This window comes from Pan paniscus, chromosome 18 (assembly GCF_029289425.2).
Source record: "Pan paniscus chromosome 18, NHGRI_mPanPan1-v2.0_pri, whole genome shotgun sequence".
Lineage (NCBI taxonomy): Eukaryota > Metazoa > Chordata > Mammalia > Primates > Hominidae > Pan > Pan paniscus.
Window position 1 is genome coordinate 80,110,740 of NC_073267.2, and position 18,328 is coordinate 80,129,067.

Below are 18,328 nucleotides of genomic sequence, written 5' to 3' on the forward strand. Positions count from 1 at the left end.
TTTCTAATTTGCTTTTATAGACTATGCATTACTAATACTATGATGCTTTTGCATATGATACGTCAACTGTGCAAAGATTTATTTAGGGTAAATTCCTTAAGAAGTACTAGGTTAAAGGAACAAACATTTTCAAGGTCCTTGATATATTTTTGCTTTAGATAAATTTATAAATGTATCTATGATCGTGGAGAAGAAATATTTATTTGGTTGCAGTTGAATCATTGTTGATGGCTCAGAAAACGAATCCTTCTATTAAGAATTTTCGGCCGGATGCGGTGGCTCACACCTGTAATCCCAGTACTTTGGAAGGTCGAGGTGGGTGGATCACTTGAGGTCCAGAGTTTGAGACGGGCTTGGCTAACATGGCAAAACTCCATCTCTACTAAGAAATAAAAAAGAAAGTTAGCTGGGTGTGTGGTGGCGGGTGCCTGTAATCCCAGCTGCTCAGGAGGCTGAGGCAGGAGGATCACTTGAACCCATGAGGCGGAGGCTTCAGGGAGCTGAGATTGCACCACTGCACTCCAGCCTGGGTGACAGACCAAGACTCTTTCTCAAAAAGAAAAAGAAAAGAATTTTGGATGACAGCAAAAACAAACAAAAAACCCACTAGGGTTAATCAAATCGGGTGGATAACAGGACCAGGCCACCATGCTGTTTAAGAGAATTGCCTTTCAGACACTCTGTCTTGGGTCTCGGCTGCTTGGATATTCTATCATGCAGGGCCTTTTGTATCGCTGGTTCTTGCCAGATTTACATGTCCTGAATTTCATTTGCATGTGACCTTTTCCTAAAGAGAAAGGGACAGAGAAGTTGGCCAGGGATACACTCAAGAACCAGCACCCATATCCTTTCTCACAGGCTAACCTTGCGTTCTGGTTGGAGGAACAGCCTATAACATTGAACACAGCAGTAACCAACCTTTTTTCAGATCGTGTGTGCAGAAAGGCTTCATAGAGTGAGATCATTGTTTGGTTTCGGGGAAAGGATAATTTGCATAAAAGGAAATGTTGAAATAGAATTTTTATATATTTAAAAAATTTAACCTATTTACCCAGAGGCAGAAATGATCTGAGGCATAGAAAAAGACAGGTAATTTGAAATCCATGCGTTATTATTCTATTTAAAGTCAAATCTTTCTTCATCTAGATCATATCAGTTTAATTCTAAGAGAAACATCCAAGGAGTTTGAATGATTTTTTTTTTAATGTAAAGAAATGACACTTAAAAAGAAACAACAACAACAAATCGGCTTTTCACAGTGGTAGATTTGCAGCTGTTGACTAATCCCATAACGAGTGGTATTTACCCACACATTTTCCAAATTAAATATGGGTATATGCTGGCTTGGCTTAAGATCCTATAATACAGACACTTTTCCTGCTAAGGAAAAAAAATTAAAACCAAAACTGCCCTAAGGATTACAAGCACTGAGGGAGAGGTGAGAATAAAAAAGCCACAGAGAGAGAATGTGTGTGACCCTGTAGAATATCCACTTAGGGGAGAACAGGGAGGAGATCGCAGGGGTGTTCTTAGAATACTGTAAGTGCCTGAGGATTGCTTAGGACATCTGATCAATTATCCTGAACAAACCATGCTTATATTACCAGGACTTGGGGTACTAAACATTGCCTGAATGGCGAGCACTGACGATTGTTCTTTGCTGGGACGTATTGGGAATTCTTTTTTTTTTTTTTTCAGTGCTGTTTTCTTTTTCTTTTTTTTCCCCAGAACTGCTGTGTAATTTTTATTTGCCCTTTTCTTTAAATTTCTTTTCCAGATAGTAAAGGAACATTTTTAGTCTTCAGTTTAATTTGGATTCAGTTTATTACAGTTTTTGAAGACAAGAAATTAGTCCTGCACTGGGCTAAACTTAGATTGCTAGAATGGCCAGCCATAGCATGTCCCCCCAGCCTGCAATTTTTTTTTTTTTTTTTTGAGAATCCCATTAAATTTTATTCAGGAGTCCTTTACCAGCCAAATGTATTGTTTCCATGGACACAATTAATGGGGAAAGCAATTTATAAGACTGATGTAAAAAATGAGCACTTCATCAGCCCCCCTGCTGGTCACATTTAGAGACTGGAAGAAGGAAGTGTGCTCTTGTGGGGACGGCACAGCTCTGTGGTGGAAAGGAGGCGGAACAATGAAGGCAGAAGTCACAATTTTCTTTTTCAGTGGAAGGAATTACCCCTTAAGACTTTATTGGGAATTGGCAAATGCCACTAAATGGTGATATCTTTTCACCCATTTTGAATTTACAGAATCTACTCCATGACAACCTTAAAAAAATTCCTTAAAAAAAAAAAAAGATAACCCTTCTCATTTAATTGCTGGAAAAGGTTTTCAGGTATTTGGCAAAGACAAGTAGACCCAATCTGGAATGAAAGCCTCGATGAACTTAACTCAGTAGCTCCTAACTATTGCTAATTTCCACCACAACACTTAAGTTTTGAGTAGTTACGACTGGGTCATCAAACTTTCTCTTGATTAGCATCTTAATTTATTGTTCAAAATACATACAATGAGGCTTTATCAATATCAGCTCATTTCATTTTCCAAAGTATTGAAGTGAAAATACAAGAACCACAAAGCAATTTCCTGGGGATTTAAGAATCCTGAAATTCTACCACCCACAGCCCAAACCCAGAGCAGAAATCTAGAGAGGTTCCTTGAAAAATTCAGGGCCCTATTGCACACCGTTCACAAGGCACTTGAATGACTATTAAATTTTTTCGAGTCTACTGTAATTTGGAAAAGAAATGAAGCTGGAGCAATTCTGTGTTCCATTCAGTATTGTGGCTCAGCTTGTGATAAAGAATGTTGCCCTTTTCCTATTGTGTTTCTAGAAGTATAATGGAATAAGCCAACACGTAAGAAAAGTAAGAGTGTGAGCAAGTATATTTTAAGGTGCATACATACAGTTTAATTGCTTATAAGCAAACCCATTTAAGAAACTATTTGTTTATATTTTCAGCCCCAGAGCGATACTGTTTTTTTGAAGTTGCCCCAAAGAGTTGTCAAAAAGCTGTTTTTCCCTGCAGAGGGCAGTGTGCCTCTATAAAATACACCCAGTCCCCAGCAGCATTTGAGCGTAGAGAACAAGTATGTATAATTATTTTTTAAGCTGTGAATGTAAATAATTCGTTTTCTTTTGGATGAGACTATGGGGAAAAAATCTTCTAATATTAGAAAATTATAGATTGTGTATAGCTCTATGTGTGTGTTTTCCTGTCAGCCTTTTATATATTGTCTTACCAGTTTTTTAAGATTGAAGGCATTTTTGAATAAGCATTGAGCAAGAGAGATAACAAACAAGGTCCCAAACACAGAGGGAAATGATAATCGGGAGAATAAGAGAAACCTCAGGCTGGGTTGTAGATTAAAAATGCATTTATAGTAAGAATTTGAGGGTCTGCCAATTGCACCAGAAATGCAATGAAAGTAAAACATACCACCTGATGTATTTTCTTAAATACAGAAATTAATTTCAGTTTAAGGAGGTTTCTATCTGTGGCTGGAGATATTTAATCTGAAAAGGGAGAGAAAATAGGTATTTCTTCCAGTCATATTTCTCTCCTGTTTGATGTACGTCTCTGTCTGAGAGAGGAATGAATTAAATAGAGGCCAGTAGTCCAGAGGAGAATCGGACCTTTTCAAGAAGAGGCGCTGAAACGCCTATAACAGAGGCACAGATAAATACGCGACAACAGAATTCCCAAACAGTTCAATCGTGGTTTTCCAGGACTTTAAAGGAGACGTCCCACTTTCTGCAGACCCTGGAAAAAGTGCTTAGAGATATCGTTAAGGCTTCTTCTAAGGGTGCACGAAAAAAGTGATCAAGTTGCAAAAGCTCATAAATACATCAGCTTCAATGGGCAAAACAAATCACCTTCCAGATGCAGAAATTCATAACCCCCCCCAAAATTAAGCGTTTTTTGTTTATTGAAAATCAACAACAACAAAAAAGAAATGTGTAAAATAACTCTTTAAAAATACAGTAACTAATATAAGGCGGTAATACTCAAAAACTTATGTCTTGGGAATATTCCAGGAATCTGGAGCTCACACCAATTTTCACGTTGTGAATGCAAGTTTGGAAATACCTTTGAGAATTTCTTTTGCTGCCTGCCTGCCTATTTACTTGCAAGCATTTTCTCCATTTCTTTTCCAAAGCAGTTAGAAAATGTGAGTGTGTGTGTGTGTGTGAGAGAGAGAGAGTGTGTGTGTGTGTAGATGATTTTGTGAAATGCCATTTATTTATTTGGCTCTCACTACCTAGTTTTTATTAACGGGCAATTATATAACAAGATAATGTGAGCACAAAATTTATTGTCTCAAAATGAAGAGGAGAAACTGTGAGTGGTTCAATTTTTGAAACTTGCGTTTTTGGAGCTGGCTCTCAAATCATGCAGCTTTGTAGTCTGCGATTTATGACGGCTGTGGTTGAGCCAGGTGGAGCAGGAGCCGCAAAATGGCAGGACAATTACTGTAAGGAAGGATCATAGAGAGGCCTCTGTCAGTTTCCAACGTGAAATTTAATCAGGTTACATAGAGTGATGTGATCTATCTTGTTAGCCCATTCTGAAACTATTTTGAAAATATAAATTATAAACCTTTCAAAATTTAAAACATAGGTAGAGTCAGAACTGCATATATTACCGTCCAGATGTTTATTTTTGCTGCCATGAATTTTCATATAAGCAAGTTTATTTTAACCAAATGACCCATTCTATGTTATGTGGATATTGCACATATAATCATGGCTGTTAGTGTCGACTATTAAGAAAGAATTTCATTTTATCAAGTTTATTATGATCAACTAGCCTATTCTTGATGTTGATGTTGACATTGTTCTATCATCATTGCCAAGCCCAACATATAACTCTTTTCCAGAACTATAGAATAATTATAAAATGTTTATATACACCAAACTAGCTTATCTTTGAGGGGTATGTTTTCCTGTGCTGGCATTAACAGTTAAACATTGCTTTTGCCCTTTAATCTAAACGAATCTTAAAAAGTTATTTGTGCCATATCCTTTTGTTTGAAATGAACACTGCTTAAAACTCCTTGAATATGAAAAATTAAATATAACAAATGTGTAAAGTATTAAGTTATCTAGATATTTAGTTATAAAGTTAAAGTGGTTATTTTTCACTAAAAATGGACGACTTCCAACCTGAGAAATTCATGTGCATTTTGTTATGAATATTGATACAACTGATGAAAATGGTGTACTCTGTGTATCTATATGAAGGGATGTGTGCATGCACATATATAATGCATAACACCCTTTTCTACCAGAAAATATTCTTAGTTTCTTCCATGGCTAATGAAGTACACTTAATCAACTATTTATAAATTAATACCCTTGCCAAAATATGTTAACTTTTATGGCCTATCAAGTGTACCATGCATACTATGAAATAATACAGCTGGGTTCACCCAGTGCCTCCTGACACCTTGGGAACAATGTGTACAGAGGAGTGGGTGGGCGGCTTTTACATGGCTTGAAAATTTACAGAATCTTCCAGCTCGTATATCTATGTGTTATTGAGTGATCTTACCACGTTAATTTTTGAAAAGAACTGTTGAGAATTTTAAGTATACCTTTACATTATGAAAAAGCATTTCATAAATATTTCTAAAATTTTTTTTTCCCTGCCATCTCATGAAAATTCAATTTAACTAACTTTCACATTTGATGGGAAAAGCAGAAGCATCCAGCACTGTGGTCACTGCTCTGTCTTGAGTCTGCGTTGTACTGGATTTTCTTGCCACCTTCCACAGCTGAGTGCAAAAAAACACAGTGGGAGCTCTGATTTTTTCAGCCATTCTATATCTTTTTTGCTGCTAGACTTTAATTCTGTCTGAGTTTATAATATTTGTGTTTGCTCTTATTACACCGAAGAAATTCCTTGGAATGCCTACTCACTTTCTCCCTATTCCTTTCATTTGCAGATGAAAGGCAAATGCAGATTTTTAAAAAATAAATAAATACAATATGGTTAGGACCATTCACCACACTCTCTGTCTGCTGGGTCTTTGTTTCTGCTTCATGCTGTGTGCATTACATTACATTTCTGAACCTGTTGTGAGTTTTTTTTTTCTTTTTTTAGCATTTTTCTTTTGTAGTTTATTAAAAATATTTTCAGTCAGCAGAAATCCCATTGGTTCTTCTGGAAATCTTGCCTCACAGGCCTTTGCAGGACAAGAACAGATTGTCTGGGGCCTAATTCTGAGCATTGTTTTTTTATGAGGAAATCAAAAGTATAATTGTTAAAACCCAGTGTGTCCTTTTATGTCTGCAAAGGAGAATTAAATTGCTGGTGGCAAGGCAACGGGAGGGAGGGAGGGAGAGAGAGAATGTGAGGCAGGCCCTCTGGAATTGAGAGTTTGTGGTTGAAAGTAAAGGAGAATACCCTTCAGAGTGTATACAAGTGAGTATACATTTGGCAGGTATATCATGGGACCCGGTGAGGACAGTGCAATGAGAATCGAGAAGGAATACATACAAAACCATGGTCTCTTTGGCTATTGCATTTGCTGCCCTCAGATTCTTTCTTAAAAGTCCCAATTTACAAATGGTGGGTACAACTTTCTGATTAAAACTTAGAAGATGGAATATCAACTACTTAGCAACTTTGGTCCCATCTGAGAAACAAGTCTTTATATGCTTGGGGACTTTTTACCTGGACATGTGCTTTTTTCTAATCTTGTTCATAACAGAACTACCCTAGCTCTTTGACCTGTGCTTTTATTTTTAATTCTGGGAGGAAGAGCTTGGAATTTCAGTTTCATTTGCGCTAATCCCACTTTATGGACGTGATAACTAAATGGGGTGTCTTGATTTAAGACTTGCAGCATGACTGTTCTAGGTTCCTGAATTCAGAGTAGTTCTAAGACCATCCCCAGTGGTCTGTCTTCCCCCAGAATATTCAGACAATCTTCATTTTTGCCAGATGACGTATAGTATCTCTGTATTTTAGGGTGCAAATGCAAGACCCAATAGTCCATGCACACACTTCATGTTCTGATTTTAACTGGGATGCAACAAGATAGACTTAAACAACAAAAGAGAGCATGTTGTGAATCCTGACAAAACCTCGTGGTGTGGTTTGGTGGACAAATGGTTAAAATATACACTCATTGGAGTATGAAGGCAGTTCTTCTCGGCTGTCAGATAGTTTGACCAGTGTCAGGCTATCCCGACGAGAGCAGCATACCTTCATTGCATCATAAATAAAACAGACAAATTACTTTTTTTTTTCCCTAGGTTGGAATAAGCACCATAGAGAGGGGAGGGAAAAGGATTAAGGTGGGGGGATCGGTGATTTGGAGGGTATGTGTGTGTTGGGGGAGTGAAGAATTAGAGGGGAAATTAAAAAAAAAGAGATCCTTTCAGCCCCTCTATGAATCTCGGCATGGCAGCCGAGAACAATGAGAAAACCAGGCAATTACCTAGAATCCTGTTCTCTTATCCAGACATAGAAAATATATTCTTGCACCAGCCAGCCTTCCCTCCCCCACCCTGGCCCACCCCCTCCCCTTCCTGTCTATCTCATTCAGTTCTTTCGAGGAAGGCCTAGCAAATGGAACAAAAGGAGAAGGGCTTCTGATGATGGCCCACTCAGGCAGGACTCGAGGGCCCAGCCTTCCACATCTGCAGCGGGAAACCTTTTTTTTTTTTTTTTTTTTTTTACATTCTGTGCCCTTACAGACTTTGGTAACCTCTGACGTTGTAGCAGAGAAAAATGAGCAGAAAGGCAGTTCACAGCCTGAACTCTTTTTCCCCAATTCCCTGAAAATCAAGGGGTGAGGACAGTAAATCACCTGGCCCAAGTGCACCAAGCCGGACACAGCCCTTTGGCCCCTGGGCACTCTGCCCTAGGGTGTGACTAGGAATTCCGGGCTCTCAAACAGCTTTACCCAGGTGCCTTCCTGAATTCCACAGAGGATTTCTGCTTTGTTTCTTAATTGCTGGAGTCCTGCAAGGGGTTGCCCCCTGCGCAACCTTGTCCTTTGATGGGGGGGACTGGTGAATGAAGGTGCAGGTTGCATTGGTGATTTGGAAGGTTTTACCAGAGTGGCTGGGAGTCTACCCTTGTTTCTCTCCTTTGCTTTCTGGCCACAGCACTTAGGACATGTTTAGAAGGATGAAGGGTAAATAACTCGTTCCCTCCTTACACTTGGAATGTGTGTGCCTCATTATTATTTGCTGAACAGGAGCATTTGATTAACCAGTCTGTTGAAGAATAACATTTAAGTAAGCATATGTGTATGAATCCCTGTCATTTATCTTCCTAGGTGGCAAGAGTAGACCTATATATAATTTCCTGAACCCTACATCTACCTCCGCCCACAATTGGGAAAACTTATTTTGCGTTGTCTGAACGGTGATGGTTTATCCACCATTCACACTTCTTGTCATGACCAGTAGTTCATATAGTGAGATAGCTGCCTGGGCTTAGGGTGTGGCTGGCAGCTGCTTACACGAATTCCTCTCTGCACATTTTACAGTAGCCATGCAACCGCTATAAAAAGTGGCATACCCAGGCTTTCCCATGGCAATACTTACCCAAGATGGTGCTAGAAAGAGACTTAACGTTTCTTCTTGGTAAAACAATTAGCAACATTTTAGAGGCTAGGCGATTGCTAAGACCACCTCCCTGCATTAGCCAAACAATGCTCGTTGGCATTTGTTTACTTATTCAACCTTTTCTTTTAAGTAAGATAGATTTACTGGAAGACTGTTGTTTCCAGTGAGTGGTGGTGTTTGGTTTCAAAGTGGATGCAAAGTGCTTTGACATGTATTGTGCCTTAAAGTGTGATTTACATCTCATGTTATGTAGTGTTTACCATATTTCTTTTCACAGCCTGGTTGTTAGTCATCAAAGCCTGGAACCCTGGTTTGGACTGCTTTGTATCACCCCAGGAGATCTAAAGGTTTGGTGCTGGAGCCCGGCTCAAAGTCCAATCTTGCCTCTTGAGTTGGTGTGACATCAGGGAAATTGATAACTCTTCTACTTAAGCTGAGCCTCAACTTGTCTGTAATTGTGGGGACAAAAATCCACCTGCAGTCTGGTGAAATGTAATAAAATAAAAGCCTATCATAGCACTTGGTAAACTAGCAATGTTAGCTGTAATTCCTCTAGTCTCTACTCATAAACATTGGTTGATTGAGGCCTCAGGTGAATGACAATAAGCCTAGCCTAAGCAGCTGTTTTCTCAAGGGAGTTGTATGGTTTAGGAAAAGCTTCTAAAAATAGAGATACTTCTGGATAACTACTCAAAGGTATGTTGGAAGATGACAGTACTTGACTTAGAAGTCACCTGAAACAGCTTTAAATGGCCAGATAGAGCTTTCTCCCTTTCTCTTTAGAAGTCACATCTGAATTTAACCTAAGTTCCAAAACTCAGTGCTAAGGCAAACTATAAAATAATTAAATGAATAAGTCCCTAGTGCAGTCTGAATGTTTATATAGCAGATTCATCATTTAAAAAAACTGATACTCCTTAGTAGTGCTTCCTCAGATATCTTGACCAACTTAATTGGACCGCCTTGAACGCCTCTTGAGTGTTTTCCTTTCAGGGTTTATTTGCTGCTCTCCATCACAGATGAGCCTTCCTTAAGTGAAATCACCTAGCTTCCCCAAATCGAATTTCTATCAACTTTGTGTTTTAACAAAACCTCACCACAGTTGAAGTTTTTAATTGTCCAGATAATTGCTTTCAACCATGCTGATTTCTTAATTCCCACCCTTGGATTCACTGATCTTATTAAAATCACCGTCCCGCCTCACTTTTAGAGTGGGGGAAGTTGTACACATGCTATGATGCAGCCTAATGCAGCCTATCAGATAAAACCCATGGAGCTGATCAGAATGGCTTTCACTCACAAGTCTCATCTATGAATAAAGATGTATAAAAATTCAGAGAAGTTCCACAAGTTGGGCAGAAAAAAGCAGAATGACCTTTTTGGGGTGATGGTTGTGCTGAAATGGCTGCCCCCAATTTGTTTGGACTAGAGATTGAAGGTGGCCTGAAAGGATCCCAGCCCTTGCCCCTGACTCCCAAAGACAGTTCAAGTCCTTAATCGCATGAACTTAGGTGACTGTAAAATACTGGAGTGAACAATTAAAAAAATTAACTAGGCAGGGTGCGGTGGCTCAGGCCTGTAATCCCAGCACTTTGGGAGGCCGAGGCGGGCGGTTCACCTAGGATCAGGAACTCGAGACCAGCATGACCAAGATGGAGAAACTCCGTTTCTACTAAAATTACAAAGATGAGCTGGGCATGGTGACACGCGCCTGTAGTCCCAGCTACTCGGTAGGCTGAGACAGGAGGATCGATTGAACCTGGGAGGTGAAGGATGCAGTAAGCCAAGATCATGCCGCTGCACTCCAGCCTGGGTGACAGAGGGCGACTCCATCTCAAATAAATAAATAAATAAATGAAAATAAGAATTATCTAAAGTAATAACCCCATTTTACACTGGCATTATTGTTTTAAAAATGTATGTGATAAAGTTGTATGCAAAAAAAAACTTGCTTCGACTTTGGAAGAAGAGCAGAAACAGAAGGAAAGGGTTAAAGATTGTGCATTACTTAAATATACATTAACCCTTTCCTAAAATGCTTCTTGGATGTTGAGATTTGTTTTTTAAATATTGGAGAATTCATCGGAGGACAGGGGATGCTATATCATATTAAGATCACAGTTTTGTGGATCTGTGCAAGGCTTTTCCTTAATGTAAAGGTTTGCAAGAGCCTTTCTCGCTGCTGGTAGGCTGGATTTTACATGATAACCTTTAGCATTGTTGATACCAACCTCGGTGGCATTATTATTGCTATTTACAGTCCTGTGCTAGTAATGTTAAACCTGAATGGGATTAATAAAATAAATTAAGCGATAAAGATTTTAATGCTATTAACAATTGGTAACACTTGTTGACAGCACAAAAAAAGGAATAGCAGGCCATTTGCCAGCCTAGGTAAATTCTACAGTCTGTAAATAGAAAGATTTCCTGCTAATTCATTTTGATAAACTTTACTTTCTTCAAGTGTCTCGCCTGCTACTTTCATGTTCTTTTTCTTCCTTCCCCTTCCTTCCGTTCCTTCCTCTCTTCCCTTACTCATCTTCCCTTTTCTTTCCCTCCTCCCCGTGATGCTTTCCTCCCCTTCCCTTTTTCTTATCTCTCCTTTCCTTCCTCCCTCTCTCTCCCTTTCTTCTTTTTCTTCTTCCTTCCTTCCACACCTTCCTCCCTGTTCCCTTTTCCTCTCTTTGTCATTTCTCTGTGTGAAGGTGCATTCTTCATGATCTCTCCTCTTTACTGCTTTGCTGTTACTCTGTGGTTATTGTCTGGAAATTGACCATTGCCTAGCAATCATGTGTGTGACTTCTGCCAATAAACCTGCTGGCTCAGCCTCCTTCCTTCCTCAGCCCTCTCTGCTTCCTTAGCTAGTGCTTTCCTCACTCCCACTGTCTTCTGGCTTCCACCTCAACACTCTTCATCCTCCCGCAGATGCTTCCTGGGGTTCTTTTTGAAATGGATGCTAGCCTTTTGTTCCAGTCCCACTCTGAACTGCTGGGGTCAGGCAGCTAGCAGCCTCCCTGGGGCAGTGCTATGATGAATTTTGGCATGGCCAGGCTGTTTAACAACTGCATCGCAGAGTGCCAGCTTCCTCAAAGATTAAAAAGAGCTGTGATGAGCTTTTTCCAAAGGCTCCACTCAAGTTTTGAAATGCCAAAGATTCCCGTGGATCTCTAAATTATGTGGTAATTTTTCAAAACCACGCCTACCCAGTAAAAGCAAGTTTTCTTTTCCAAGAAACATACCTACTCTGTGATCTTATTATTGAAGCACTTAAATTTTCCTGGGATCTATGTCATTTGGATTCAATAATTTTTTATTTAAAAATTTCAAGTCCTGTCAACCTTTTTATTGCAAGAGTCAATTTTGTCTCATCTTTGCTGTCATTCACATGCTTTCGTCTTTTTAAAGTCACAGTTGTCATAAAGGACTCTGTCAAATAATTTTTTGAAAAACCTTAGTCATTTCAGAAGCATTTAGAAAGTTGTCTGTATTGAGTGCAATTTTTTTGAGGGTGGAGTCAGTTATTTCAGCCCAAATTAGTTAGCTCTGCAAATAAGTGGAAAATTATTTAAATTAGGAAATGCCATTTTCTTTTATGCAGTAAAAAATGATCTTTCAGAATCACTTTATCTTTTTATACCTACCTCTTTGGAGCATAATGTGGCCAGCAAAGAGGTAGATAATGGTCTTTCATTGGACCTCCTTATGGTAATACTGCTGGGAACCTTCTGATGTTAGTTATGAATGAGAAAACATTTAGACTTATTTTGTGTGGCTGTGTGCAGAGAACAGAAGCATCTCACATCAAACAGCCTTTTTGCAAATCAGGGCTGTGCCTTTCAGCTGTGCTTCAGGGACATCATCCCAGCTTCTCCAGAACCGGAAGAATGAGAGAAAAATCTCTCTCTCTCTCTCTCTCTCTCTCTGTGTTTGTGTGTGTGTGTGTGTGTGCATGTGCACGCATGTGTGCGTGTGTGTTTCTACTGAATGTGATGAGTGCTCTCAGGAAGGATAACTTGGGCTGGAGATAACAGCTCCATACCCTCCTTCTTATCCTTTCTGGTATTCATTAAGTTAATATACTGTTGCCTGCATGGGGCACCTTCTTTGATGGCGAATACAGTTAAATGCCTATTTAGACATGTCACGGACTAACCAATGCAAGAAGGTGCATGAAGTGTGGCAGGGGGCTGGGGGAGGTGAGGGCAGCAGGAGAAAAAAGTGTTGCTCTCTATTTTTTAACTTAAAAATGCTTCTTCTGAACAATCCTTTGCAGCTGGCAGAAGGCTAAAGTTTCTCACACTATGAAAGGAAGTCAGACCATAAATAAACCAGTCAAGCACACCTGGAAAGAATAAAATGCCTTTCTGGGCTTTACACTGTGCTTAGAATGGATGCCAGTCTAGTGAGTGCGTTTAAATGGTATGGAAGAATGTGTAAATGCCACATTAGTATAAAGCTGGCAAAATGTTTCCATTTTTAATCTCCAATTTTTAAACTGATCCTTTATGGGAGAAAATATGGAAAGGCATTTTTCAAAGTTTAATATCTTGCTGTCCTGGGCGACGGACATCTTTCAAAAAGTAATGACGGAACAAGACAGAAAGGGGCAGTACTTCCAGAACCAGGTAGAAACTAACTAACCTTCCAGAAGTTGTTAGGATTTTCACACTTAGGGATCTAATTCAAAGAACAAAGATAAGCAATACATTTGTCATCTGAAGTGCGTAAAAAGACCTAATGTAATCCAGTGAGCATTAGCCCTTTTTGCCTCATCTCCTCTTAGGACATCATGCAAGATTTTTTTTTTTTTAAATCACTGAAGGGGTCAGACACAATCTAAATTCAGTTCTTATGTGGGGAATCATGGAAGCTTCTGTTTAATCACTGGCTGTCAGTACTATCTGTGAATTCCATCCCATCTGGCTTAGGCCTTGTGCAAATTTTAAGTTAGGGTAACGCCACCTTCCCAGAAGTTAGGCACAGCTGAAACAAGTCAGCAAACTTTCAGCTGTGTTACTTTTGTCTGAAAAGCATGCATTTGCCACCTCCTTTATCTGCGCAACAAGGTTCAAGTCTGAGCCATGGGATGGAAGAGGGTAGTGCATTATATGGTGGGCCCAGGCACGACTGTGGACTATCCGCTTCCCAGGTGAAGAAATGAGGGCTGGTCTTGCATACCCCATTCCTTATTCTGCTAACTTTGCCCTAGGATTCCAAAGTCCAGGTGGAAAAGAAATTTTTCTTTTGGTTTGATCTATGTCAACTTTTATAGATTAATGCCAGCTGCAGGTTGATTGTTACATTTTTAACCATTTATGGGTGTAGCAGGAAAGTAAAAACAAGTATGTTTGGGTCTAGCTGTTCCATGGTCACATTCATCCTTCCTTCCCAAGCTCATCTCCTTTTGCTGCCTCCTTCTAGTGGCAGGCAGAGATTCTCTGCGTTTCCTTGCCTGGTTCACTTTCTTAGCGCACCTGTGTACAGAGGGAGATTCTGAGCTAAGGAGGGCTCAAGAGAGTCACTGTGGGCTCCCTTACAGAATGAGTTTACCTTCTTTGCCCAGGTAGTCTGTCCCCAAAACATGGGCTCTGCCTCCCATTGTAAAGTCCGAAGAGGATGGGAAGAAATGAATAATTATTAAGCACCTGTTAGTGGCCAGGCATTGCCAGGACCAAATGGTACTCATTTTTTTTTTTTTTTTAACCATTGTGATCGTGTCTTTGTTTAAAGGGGTTTTTGTTGACTAAGAACTTTTCAGAGAATCAGTATCTCTTTATGAACTTTCATAGACTAACATTTCCGGATGATTGTTTTGTGCCAGACATGTTGTTAGAATTTTGCTTTACTTTATACAGTTCCATGTACTTGAGGGGAGAAAAGTCTGAATATTTGATTTTTAAAATACCAACTTGATCCTTCTAAAAAGAAGAGCAGGAAGAAAATAAAAGAAGAAAGGCTTACTGTCAGCTAGTTCATTCTGTGAAAAAATGGTTGGATGTTTTGATCTTCTATTCCTTTACTCATTTTTTCATTCAATAACTATATAGTGGGTACCCCCTTTATGCAAGATGTTCATACATAGTATCATGGGGGAATAAAAGAACTGCAAGTCAGGCCAGGTGCAGTGGCTCACGCCTGTCATCCCAGCACTTTGGGAGGCCGAGGCGGGTGGATCACAAGGTCAAGAGATTGAGACCATCCTGGCCAACATGGTGAAACCCCGTCTCTACTAAAAATACAAAAAATTAGCCAGGCGTGGTGGTGGGCGCCTGTAGTCCCAGCTACTTGGGAGGCTGAGGCAGAAGAATGGTGTGAACATGGGAGGCGGAGCTTGCAGTGAGCTGAGATCGCGCCACTGCACTCCAGCCTGGCAACAGGGTGAGACTCTGTCTCAAACAAATAAACAAAGAAGAACTGTAAGTCACGGTCCTTATCCTCATAAAATGTATACCCTAATATGCATCATTTCCAGGGATGTGTTGTAATTTTCATATATGTTAACAACTAAAATTTCTGGATCAAGATTTTTTTTGTTTTGACAGAGAGATCAAGAAACAAATGAAAACATTTGTCTTTTTTTTTTCCCAGAGTAATGATAGTTCCCACTGATCTTTTTTTATTACGTGTCTTTTTCTTTTTACCTTTTTTTTTTTTTTTTTTTGGTGATAGGGTCTTCTCATGTTGCCCAGGCTGAAATGCAATGGTGTGATCATGGCTCACTGCTACCTCCATCTCCTGGGCTCAAGTGATCTCCCACCACCCACAACCAGCTCCCAAATAGCTGGGACTACAGGTGCGTGCCACCACATCCAGCTCATTTTTTTTTTTTTTTTTTGAGATGGAGTTTCACTCTTGTTGCCCAGGCTGGAGTGCAATGGCCTGATCTTGGCTCACTGCAACTTCCACCTCCTGGGTTCAAGCGATTCTCCTGCCTCAGCCTCCTGAGTAGCTGGGATTGCAGGCACTGGCCACCACAGCCAGCTAATTTTTGTATTTTTAGTAGAGATGGGATTTCACCATGTTGGCCAGGCTGGTCTCGAACTCCTGACCTTAGGTGATCCACCCACCTCGGCCTCCCAAAGTGCTGGGATTACAGGCATTAGCCACCACGACCAACCTAATTTTTTAAAACTTTACTTTTTGTAGGCACAGGGTCTCACCATGAGACCACTATCTTGTCCAAACTGGTCTAGAACTCCTGGGCTCAGACAGTTCTTCCACCTTGGCCTCCCAAAGTGCTAGGACTGTAGGTATGAGCCACTGTGCCCAACTGTTCCCACCAATCTTAAATTTTTTTTTTTTGATTTCTTAATTTTTTTTTGAGATGGAGTCTCACTCTGTTGCCCAGGCTGGAGTGCAGTGGTGCGATCTCGGCTCACTGCAAACTCCGCCTCCCAAGTTCACGCCATTCTCCTGCCTCAACCTCCCGAGTAGCTGGGACTACAGGCGCCCCCCACCATGCCCGGTTAATTTTATTTTTGTATTTTTAGTAGAGATGGGGTTTCACCGTGTTAGCCAGGATGGTCTCAATCTCCTGACCTCGTGATACACCCGCCTCGGCCTCCAAAAGTGCTGGGATTTACAGGCATGAGCCACTGAGCCCAGCCTGAAGTTGAATTTTTAAGAAATTTTGTTCCATTCATTAAATAAAGTTATGTGTTGGACATGCTTAGAGTGATTCTAAAAAGTTTGTTGTCTTAGCTAAAAGACTAAACTTTTAAGTTGATATTTTGCTTCAATAATAATTGAAGTCCAGGCACCATTTCCATGCAAGTTTTTTGTAGACTGAATGCTGACAGTATTTGCCTTCTGATAAAGATGGAATTCACTGTTCAGAAAGTTACTCTGTATCCAAAAGAAGCATAGCGTTTTTACAGTAATGTGCTGCTAATGTTTAGTGTTTCTTTTCTGATATTATTGCTGAAATTTCCAATGGTGTAAATTAGACCTTCTAATCCTTGTCTCAGCAGTAAGCAATAATTGAGGATATTTGATGGTTTTTATCCACATGAGAGAATGTGCTGCATAATTCAAAAGCAGCTGATCTCTGCATTCAGTTTACTTATATTGCATTTTTTAGTTTCAATATTTTGAGGAGTGAAGGAATGGTTAAATAATCTCTTAAGTTACCAATAACAGAGAAATAAATGTAATAAGGAAATAAATGGTGATAATCTACATTAATATGCATTTCTTGTATTTGAATTTAGTTTTTCAGCAACTATATTTAACTTTCCTTGATAGCACTCTTGACTGATTTTGGAAGCATATATCATCTTATTTCATGATCTATTTCTTCACTGTTTCTTTAATGTCGAAGCATTTTTGGTTCATCTTCTAGTTCTCCTTTGGTTCAGAGGCAGAGGAAGAAATCCAATATGGGGATCGGGGGTAATATTCTTAGTTTGTTAGGAATGTTATAGAACATGTGTGTATTATATGTCATGATGTTATATATAAATCTCTTTACTAGGTTTTTAACTACCATCAAAATTCACCTGAGGGTGACACTCTGTAGGTAAGAAATCTTAATGGAAGAGAGATTTACAAAACCAGACCTTAAGGAAAACACGGGAGTGTTTCTAATTTTCTTAAGCACAGTTTTAATATTTGTATTCCCTCTAATATGGCACTATGATTTTTAACACTAAATTTGACAGGCAATAAATCTAATGATTACTGAGCATATGAAAAAATATATAAGGTAAAAGAGTTTGTCATCTAAATATTTTGCTTTCACATGAGTGGAATATTTGTTAACAAAGTTTCATAAAGATTTAAAAATCATTACATATCACAGTTATGCCTCTAATAAACTAATTATATATGTTGTTTCTACTCTGTAATTAGGGTAATTAATCTAATTGCATAAACAGATGATAATCAACCCGAAATTACTTTATAAAACAAGAACATTTACACAACAATAATGTCATTAAAAAACATAAGCCCCCAAGAATGAGACAAAGCCAACACCACCAGGCAATTCAGTTAGGGATTAAGTGTCTAGTACTGTAGGTATAATAGGGCCGCTGTCACCTTCCCATTACCCTAATGCACTCCATTCCTCTTAGATATAGTATGTTTAAATCCTGAGCTGTGAATTTCTAGGCCTTTGTGCCTTTGTCTCATCACCTTAACATTTTTAATGTAGTTTTTGTTGTGTAAATCTATATAAGTGCCATCACCCGTCAGCAGTGACATCTGATGGCATGAGGCCGACCCAGTCTGCATGTATTAGGGCTTTTTGTGTTTGTGCAGTGGAACCTACTTAAACAAATTCCAGTTGGAGGAATAAACCTGTAAAAGGAATACATTTTCCCTGTTCTGAAACAATAGCTCTGTGCTGAATGGATGCCCATGAAAAGAATAAATCACATAGAAGAATAAAGTTCCTTTCTTCCAAAAGGCAAGGGGAAGGTAATGATGACTTTGACCTATGGAGGAAATAAATCTCTTGATTTATCATTTTCATGTGCAGAGCCATCTAGAACACATGCCAGGAAGACTCCTTGAAATTATTAACAAATTTCGAATTCTCCAAAAAGAATTTCAAATAACAAAAACAATGATTGAGAACTCAACAATTTCACAGAAAAAAATATTAAAGCCCCAGACCAGGTAAGCACACTCTCAACATTCCTTACATAGCTCTTTAATGTTGAGCTATTCTATCAGCGCTAGACACCAGCGAACCCAACACCTGGAGGGTGGTGGCTAGAGGTGAAA

At 39.4% G+C, this 18,328-nt stretch overlaps 1 long non-coding RNA gene across 1 annotated transcript in view; it reads left to right on the top strand.

The window, feature by feature from the left end:
• LOC103783442 (uncharacterized) overlaps nucleotides 1-18,328 on the top strand; it is a 217,095-nt gene that overhangs the window by 175,553 nt on the left and 23,214 nt on the right. The window contains exons 3-4 of the long non-coding RNA XR_008621477.2: nucleotides 2,975-3,102; nucleotides 18,081-18,220. This is a non-coding gene — a long non-coding RNA (uncharacterized LOC103783442). The remainder of the gene's footprint in view (nucleotides 1-2,974; nucleotides 3,103-18,080; nucleotides 18,221-18,328) is intronic.